Raw genomic sequence first — 9,948 nt, forward strand, 5'->3', positions numbered from 1 at the left:
ACTTTCTCTCTATCGGAACTGCACTTATTCCCACGCCGAAGGGTGGTTACGGGAAGCAATAACATATGTTTATGATGAGGAACAATGATGATGGATTTGGTGTTTATATGGGTAGCTTTGGATGTCGTCATGGTTGTTCATTTCATCATGTTAATTAGTAGTAGTCATTTAGGGTTAATCATGGTAGTTAAGGGTCCAATGATAACATTTAGGATTAATGAAGATCGTTTAAGGTCAAAACTCAAAATGTTGAAATTGATTACTTAGTGGACCTTACTGGGGTGTCCCTCTTGTCGTGTCTAGGGACACTGAGTTTGTTGCTAGGCATGTCGTGTTAAAGACAGAAGCAGGAAAATTTGTTAAGCACGAGAAGACGTGGGTTGAAAATCAACACACCGTCATTCTTTTTGTTTTTGATACATTTGAGTCTGTTGCCCCTATGCTGCTACGTTTCTGAAAAGAGTTCCGCGGATCGTGTACAGTAACTCAACGACACCAAAGAACAATAACTTTGTTTTCAGTATGATCGGTTTTGCTATTCAAAAGGGGTAGCATCGTAGCTTGTTGCCCGCTTACCTGCATCCCTATTAATTGGATCTTTTTACATCAATCTAAGTTTGTAAACCCAAAACAAAAAAATGTTACTTAGAGACAATGCTGGTCCACTAAATTCCTTAATTTGTTTTGTTATCATCAAAAGCTACTTTAGGTATTTCAATGAATAATGCAGTAGGTTAAATATTAACTAATAGTCTTAACTTGTAATGTTGAATCATGTCTTTGTTGACGGCAGGACCGGCTTCGAGAATGTGAAAAAAATTTGGGGCAAAGGCGAAAGTTTTTTGCGCCTTTAATAAAAGGAACACTTTTTTGGGTTTAAACAATTAATTCCAAATGGCCTTACTTTATTATGATTTGAGTTGTGTAAAAGAATTTTGTATAAAATTAAACTCAAAAATATCTTAAATAAGATTAATACCCACAACATTTTGGTTAAATGCTATACCCATTACCACTAGACCAAGCTAGTGATCATGTAGTTGTGTTGAAACATTGAATATACATATATTTTTTCATAAAAGTAAATATAACTTTTTTATAAAAAAAAATTTCGGGCCTAGCGGGGTGTCGGGCCTGTGGCCGGCTACTACCCCGCCATACCCTATAGCCGGCTCTGGTTGGCGGGGTCTTAGGCTTTAAACATCACATCGGTTTCTACGTCAGCTTATTAACATGTAAACGATGTCAAAAGGTGGTGTATGATTTCCAAAAGTCAGGTATGAATCTATAAGCATGTCCGTTTTTGATAAGGGTGAGCAGAAAACCGATTTAATCGAATCGAAACCGAATTAATCGAAAAAACTGCACCGAAAAAACCGAACCGAAGCATTAACCGAAGGTTAATTTTTTGTTTTCTTTAAAAACTGCATTTTCGGTTTCGATTCGGTTATCCATTTTTAAAAAACCGAAAAAACCGACCGAACCGATTGATGATGAAAAAGATTATCAAGATGATGAGAAATTGACTAACCTTTGAAGATAAATAAGACTATTAATGAAGATTGAGACTAAACTTATATTGCTTTTTAATTAATAACTTTGTTGAATTTTAAACTCTATTTAGCAACTTTGTATTCGTATAGTTCCACGTACACGTGTCTATTTTTGTTTTTTAAATTCAATATATATGTGATACTATAATACGTTCTTATACAAAATTAATATATGCATTTTCATTTTTACTTCTTTTTGCAATGTCTACACAAAATTGAAAAAAAACCGAAAATAACCAAACCGAAATAAAAAAATACTGGAAAACCGAAAACCGGAAAACCAAAAATCGAATGGTTTGTATATTCAAATAACCAATTACTTTGGTTTCAGTTTGAGTTTCGCCTAATAACCAAATCAAACCATGCTCAGCCCTAGTTTATGAGAATGCAAAAAGAAAACCTAGGCCTAAGACATGAAAAATAAAAGGGCCTAAAATACAAACTTAAAAACTCTTATATAATTTAGACAAATGTGATAATAATAAAACCAAACAATTTTTTTTAGCAAAATGATCTATCTAAAACGTATGTATCTTAGCATTCTTCTTGATTTGTGTCTTTCTTAACTTGTCATCTTTTTCTCTTTTTACGTTTTTGACTATCGGATATGTGTTTAGACTTAAGAGGCATACTATAAAAAACGATTGTTAACATAGCTAATTAACAAATAATAAAGCTAACATTAACAAAATAACAAATATAAAATTATTTAACATTAAGTGATTAATACATAAATTAGAGATTAATATATAGTTAACTGAATAACTCTTAAGTGTGTTAACTAACTAACGGTTAACAATTGACGTGAAGATATAAACAAATAGCCTATTTGAAAATTGATATACGAAACAAAATTAAAACAAAACTAATGTATAAAGTATAAAAGTTAATAACCTGTAATAGCCAACTCAGGCTGGTCGCCGCTTGCCGGAATGTCGTCGGACATCGGAACTCGGAAGTCTGATGGCGATGGTCGTATATTTTGGAATGCCGATGGTCCTAGACTCGCTGTTGTGTCGGAACAAAACCCTATGGTTGTTTTAACTCCATTGGGCCTACTCAAGAATATATATATATATATATATATATATATATATATATATATATATATATATATATATATATATATATATATATATATATATATAGGGAGAGGATCATGAGAGAACTCCATTTTATAGAGAGAACTAGAGAACTAATAATGAAGTATTTTTAATTTAATTAAAAATAATATTTTTTAATTTTTTTTTCTTTCATCATTCTTATATGTTGTTATTCTTCACCACAAAAAAAAATAAAACTAAAAAAAAAATAAAAAAATAAAAAAATTAACGAGTAATGCATATATGCAATGCACCGACTTTTTTATAATGCATATGTGCAATAGTGTGCATTTTGATATTTGAAATAGTGTTGAATATCAAATATATAGTTGTTTGTATTGTTTATTTGCAATAGGGTTATATTATATACAAAAATTAAAAAAAATCGATATAGTGCATTAGTGTTGTATTACATATATGCGATAATGTATTTTGCATACAATTATTAGTGTCGTATTTTGCATATATTCAATAGTGTGTATTGGATAATGCAATTGTATTGTATTTTATGCAATAAAACACTATTATATATATGCAATAGGCATTAGTGCACATATGCACTACAGTACTACACCGACAAGTTTTTTTTTTAGGGTCAATATCATCTTATTAGAATGAGTAAAGAAAAAAAATCACAAAATAATTTTTTTAAAATAGTTAAAAATAATTCTTTACTAGTTCTCTCTTTAAGAGGAGTTCTCTCTAGATCTCACCCCTATATATATATATATATATATATATATAAAATTTAAAAGTTCATGGCCCCTTAAAGGGGGGAGTGGGTTTGAGAATTGAGTCCTCCCTTGGGCCGGGCCTGTCTATAAGAAATCACTGATTAGTAAGCATCTGGTTGTACGGTGGATCAACCACACTTTGAATGTGTTATTTACCCATATTGCCATCCACACATCTCAAAAACCAGGGTTAACAATCTATAGGTCTTTAGGTCCATATTTGCTTTGGTTTCTAGTACTTTGTGTTAGGTCACTTGTATACATATGAATTTAGTGTAGGTATTGAGATCCAGTTGTAAATTTAATCCTCATTTAGATTTTAGACAGTTTGGTTTGTTGTTGTATTTGTATACATTTTATTGGATTATATTTAGACAATTTGCATAATTTTATGAATGGTTTTGGGGTCAGAGTTCTTAGCGTGAGCAGCGTCTCTAAGATTCGTATAGATGTAAATTTTTACCTATCACACCATCCCAAAATCCTACTATTAGCTTATGAGTGGAGTTGTACTTTTGTTCATATGTTTTTATAATTTATCTATTTTTTGTTTGGTTTTTATTTCTCTGTTGATATTAGAATCTGAATACAAAGTCCTGCAAAATAATGCTGGCTTGGGAAAATTTCTCTTTCTGGTTAAATTTTGGCTTTTTTCAGGTCAAAATTAAAACTTGGAAGAGGTTGACTTTTTTGGTCACTTATGGGCCTGTGTGCTATTAAGGATTTGTGGTCCAACTGCACAGATAGGAAGGTTGGTAACCCAAGAGTATGACTATTAGACCCATATGCAAAATGATCATCACAACAGTAGATGAGCCCAGTTGTGAGAAAATAAAAAGGCAAAAAATAAAATAAAAATTGAAGCCTAATGTGTTGATGCTTTTGAATAATCGTCTATATTCGGGCTTTTGTTTGGTTATCTGAAACTATGAATTGTGTTTTTGTTTTGTAATAAAATGTATGTTATTAGGTTAGGTTCTTGGAACATGTTGTTTAGATTTCAAATCCTTGTTAGTAGACGGGTTAGAAACTTTGCTTGGGGCATTGTCCCAACAAAATGATTTTCAACCTTTACTCATTGTAATTGTTTAAATATAGAACTTCACCATCTGTTACCGCCAAGTTTAGTATACATACATTGATACATATAGTCATATTCTTTTGTAATTACAAGAACACCTTATTGTTCTCACTTCAAAACCTAGATTGCATTGATGATAAATACAATAGCAAATGGTACAAAATATAATTATACGAACCTAGTACGCATCGAGGTTATAAAATATTAAGTTCAAATAGCAAATAGTACACAATAAAATTATTCCAAGTCGATATTTAACTTGATCAGTTTAGTTTAATCACTTCTTTTATTTAATCGGACCTTAAGACCATGCTTCATCATAAGTACCGTTGAATCTGCTGGAACTACATGATGACCTTCCACTAACTGAGTGTGGTAATGGTAAATTACTGTGGTTGCCACTATCTTGAGCTCACACAATGCCATATTCTTACCTAAACAAGCTCTTGGTCCTGCGTTAAATGTAGGGAACTTGTATGATGGCTCATGTTTGACTCTTCCGGTGTTAGAAATCCACCTTTCAGGCTTAAAGTCCATGCAATCTTCCCCCCATATCGATTTCATCCTTCCCATAGTATAGAAACAGAGAATAATGTTCGTGTTTTGATCAACTTTGTTGCCACTAGGAAGGATTTCTGGTTGTAGCGGAGATTTTTTGTTTAAAGGGATTGGAGGATATAACCTTAAGGATTCACATAAAGCTCCATGCAGGTAAACCATTTTGTCTAACTCTTTCATGTTCCATCTTTTACCTGCATTAACCTCTAAATGTATGTAGATCTCTTCTAGAATTTTATCTTGGGCAATTGGGTTTCTCGCAAGCAGATAAAAGAACCAAGATAGAGCACTGCCGATGGTATCTTTTCCTGCAGCCATCAGATTAGTTAAGATGTCTCTTAGAAATTTCGTAGGATATGTTGAGGTGCCGATCTGATCTTTAAGCTCTATCATAATTGCTATGAAAAATACGAATGTTTCCGCGTCATGGTTCATGTTATTGTACTCCTTTTGTTTATTAGCCAAGTCCTTTTATATGAATTCATCAAGGTTTCTCCATGCATCGCTCAACTTCTTCTCCTTCCCCACTCTAAGAGCTTGTTGCAATTTCCAAAGCCATGGGGGCGTAACGTGTCTAAGAAGAATAGCTTCTTCAGCATCCATTAAGGCTTTCAAACACGGATTATAAGGACAATCAAGAGATAAGCTTTCTGGGTCATTATCGAATAGTAGTTTGCATACGTTGTCAAAAGCAAACCTTTGAAATATATCCTGCAAATCAATCTCAGTGTCACGTTCACAAATGGATTCAAGTATAGGCAGAAGCCCATTTAGCACTTTGTCCCAAGTTATTGTTTCCATTGTACTTTGAAATCTTGCATCCTTAAGTACAAAAAAAATGATTTTGTGGTGGATCTCCCATGTCTTACCATCAGAATTGAGGATTCCATCGCCTAGGATATCAAAGATATTATGAAATTTCTCACCTTTTGGATAGTTGCTGAAGTGTTTGCTTAGAATGTGATGGACGTCTAAAGGATCAGTGGTAAGCATTAAGTCCATCTTGCTTAACCACGGGCCTTTGAACATGAATGTACCACGGCTTTGTATCATAACTTCTGTAACATAATCATTAAATCGATGAGCGTTTATAAGAATCCCTGGCATCATACCAAGAATAGGCCAATTTGTTGGAATAACAGTTCTCTGTGTTTTATGTGTATATATGATCATTAAAGTCGAAACAAGAATGAAAAATATAAAGAAAATGACATAGTATACAAGTAAAGCCATGGGTATTTGTTTATGTTTATAATGGATGGGATTGTGATGTGTTTTTATTTTCAGCCTTTAAGTAAGCCACAAAATTTCCTTCAACAACGCTACAAGTATAATGGGAGTACCCTCAAACATTGGCATGGGACCAATCACATGCAATATAATAGCATTCACTATGCCTAAAACAATTAAGCCCCCAAAAATTAGGCACACCTATTGATATTTTAAGGACTAGGTTAGATCCTTTGTTACACACAGAAGGAAATATATAAAACTTTATATATATATATATATGTGTGTATGTTATATACATTTTTAATAAATTTTAAACGTTAGATAATTTAGCATTATTATCATAAGGTGTCAGATTGTTGTATTAATTAAAAGAATCCAACATAAAAACACAAATAGAGAAAAACAACAATTTAAAACATAATTCTATGTTATGTCACATATTTCTAACTTATATCACGAAACAAAAAAAGAAAACTTCATCATCTACTGAAGTCATGTGTTGTAAACTATAAAGCGTACGCATGTAAATGTTGTAACATTAGTTGTATGTTATAAACACTACTTTTATTGAAATTATAAAACATTTAAGTACACAACATAAATAATGCTAAAAATATGAATATAACAATGAGATATAATTATAATTTTTATTAAACCACACATTTAATAAAGCAACAATATAATCCAAACCTCGTTACTTAAACCACATTTCAATCCAAACATTCATGCATCCCGTCCAAACGTTCATAAATAATTTTCCAAAATCTAAAATAAATAAATTAACAAAGTCTCAAAATTAAAAAAAAATAGCAAAGAAAACAATAAATTGTCTTTATTACTTAATAAATGATGATTATAACCATTTATTTTGAAATTTTTTTCAACTTAGAATTTAACGTTTAAAATTAATGCTTAGTTAACATGTGAAAATTATTTAAATGAAAAATTAATAAGTTGGAAGTCTATGTGAACATGCTATTTGAATTCCATGTAAAAACCTTGTATTACTTTAAATAGTGTAGTAAAATTCTTCAACTAAATGGGTCCACGTTGATAAGTTATTTTTGTATCATAATTATGTTAACTGAATTTAAATTATATTTATGACTTGTATTACAATGATTTTTAACCTATTGTACTGGGTCATCAAAAACCTGTTAACCCAATATCTATGATCTATTATCTATATAGTAAAAACACAAGGTTTGGTCTCACAATAGATTTGATTGGGCAAAATAGTACAATACTATTGGGCTATGTCAAATTTTGTTTCTGTTTTATAATTTTTCAATTCCGATATCGTAACGATGCGTCGCTCACTGCCGTAGCACTCGAGATCGACAACCTTCGGATTTTACCAATGTCTAGGTTTTATCAATGAAATACATGTTGTTTTAAATATTTTATTATTGAGAGGTTTGGTGCGCAAGGACCCTATTGGGTCATTTGGAGGCACGTTATTGGTTTAAGGCATTTTTTGTTATTATTTTTTTAAAGTTTGTGCATAACGAATCTAGCAAAAATCGACCAAATGTCAATTTTGTTTTTGTTTTATGTAACGAGCATGTCAAAAACTGACTGAATTTGTGTAGACTCACTGCGTTTTGTTTTAATTCTGGTACCGTGATGAACGTAACAAAAAACGACCAAATTTGCGTAGACTCATAGTCTAAACGCTCGGGATCGACAACCGCCAAGTTTTAAAGCTCGAATTTTATCGACCGACGCCATCCTATTGGTCCGTCTCAATTTTTATAATCCATTTATATTATTTTTGGCTTTAATTCCGGTACAATAACGCAGGTAACGGAAACAACCAAAGTCGTGTCGACTTACCGTCTCAACACTTGAGTTTTACCGCTGTTCGTGTTTACCGACCTGCCCTGGCGCATTTGCGCCGGGTAAAACACTATTTAATGTATATTGACTGATGAATTTGGTGGTGTATCTAAAAGAAAAATGAAAGGGCATTGCAGGTTAAAAAAAATTGTTTAGGGGTAGCCCATACATAAACTAAAGAATTTTCACTCAAAATGTATTTCGTCAAGAAAATTGAAAGGTGGTGCACGCTACCCCTCAACATATGCTAGATTTGCCGTCACCTACCGGTGATGTACATGTTTCAACATATCAATCAACTAATCATACACAGTAAGAAAACTCCTCCAATAGCATAGCTATTAGCAAGGGTTGAGGATGATGAGATGTAGGCAAACCATTCCTCTATCCCAAGGATAACATATGGATTCTTATATCCTACTTTACACTAGTATGTTATATTACTTAGGGGATGTTTGGCTAAGCTTTTAAAAGTTGTTTATTTGCTTAATAAGTAATTTCCAAAAGCTTTAAAGTAGAGCTTTTCCAAATTGCTTTTTAACTTATTTGCTTTTCAAAAGGCAAATAAGTGAATAAGAAATTCTCAAAAGAGTAACCAAACACCCTTTTAAAATATCACTTTCACAACTTTGGTTCCTATTTCAAGCTTGGCCCATAATACAATCTAAGAGCATTCTCAATCCATTAGGGGGGAGGGGTGGTGGATGTGGTGGCATCACTCATCACACACCCCACCCAATTATATGGTGCCACATCACCAACCCAAAATCCATCACATGTGATGGTTTTTTACTAGGGGTGGTGGTGTGGTGTGATGGTGTGTGATAGAATTTTTTATTATTATTTTTTTTTGTAACTTAAAAAATTAAAACAATATTTAATAGAACTTAAAAATAAAAACAATAGTTACTAGAACATAATTCAACTTAAAAATTAGAATTAAAAATTAAAAGTTACAATAAACGTCTACTCCTCGTCTGGATCCGGGAATTCCAACCCTAAAGAACCTATAAGCTCAACTAGATCCCATCTCAACCGATAGTGAATATCTTCATCCCGCAAGTCTAATTGGACATCATCTGGAACGGGAACTTGAGTCGGAGGATCCGGTACCCAATATGGAGAAATTGCATTTCCATATTCTTTTATTAACATATTGTGTAATATGATGCATGCATACACGTAGCTAGAGATCGTGGCTTTTTTCATTGCACGAACCGGTCGACTAAGTATGCACCATCTACCCTTTAAAACCCTGAAAGCTCTCTTGACATCTTTTATTGCCGATTCTTGCAACTTCTTGAACGCCTTTTCATTGGTCTCGACAGGAAACAAAAAGGGTTGCACAAAAACAGACCAGTGCGGGTGGATACCATCGACGAGATAGTAGCCACGTCTGTAATATCTCACGTTGATAAAATACGGACAGAAAGGTGCGGTGCTATCTGTTACACTCTGAAACAACGGTGATGTGTACAAAACAGTGATGTCGTTGTTTGAGCCGGGAACACCAAAATAAGAATGCCAAATCCATAAATCATTTGACGCAACCGCTTCTAGTGAGATGGTCGGTCGTTTGATATCACCCCTAACATACGCCCCTCGCAACTCCCGAGGACAATTCCTCCATTCGATATGTGTACAATCGATGCTACCGAGCATCCCTGGAAAATGCCATCTAGCCTCGTGTGCAGCGTATAGACGTGTAATGTCGTGTCTTGTTGGTTTTCGTAGAAACTCTTTGGCATACAATTTTATAATCGCGTTACAAAAGAATTGTAGACATTCACGTGAAGTTCTCTCAGACATTTTTAAGTATTCATCGAATTGGTCGGGTGGGTTACCTG

At 33.1% G+C, this 9,948-nt stretch overlaps 1 pseudogene; it reads right to left on the reverse strand.

The window, feature by feature from the left end:
- Window positions 1-4,663: 4,663 nt before the first annotated feature.
- LOC143544757 (alkane hydroxylase MAH1 pseudogene) lies at window positions 4,664-6,262 on the reverse strand (annotated as a pseudogene).
- Window positions 6,263-9,948: the final 3,686 nt, after the last annotated feature.

Source organism: Bidens hawaiensis, unplaced genomic scaffold (assembly GCF_021521415.1).
Source record: "Bidens hawaiensis isolate Kalapana, Puna unplaced genomic scaffold, B.hawaiensis_p1.1 tig00013745_1, whole genome shotgun sequence".
Classification (NCBI taxonomy): Eukaryota; Viridiplantae; Streptophyta; class Magnoliopsida; order Asterales; family Asteraceae; genus Bidens; species Bidens hawaiensis.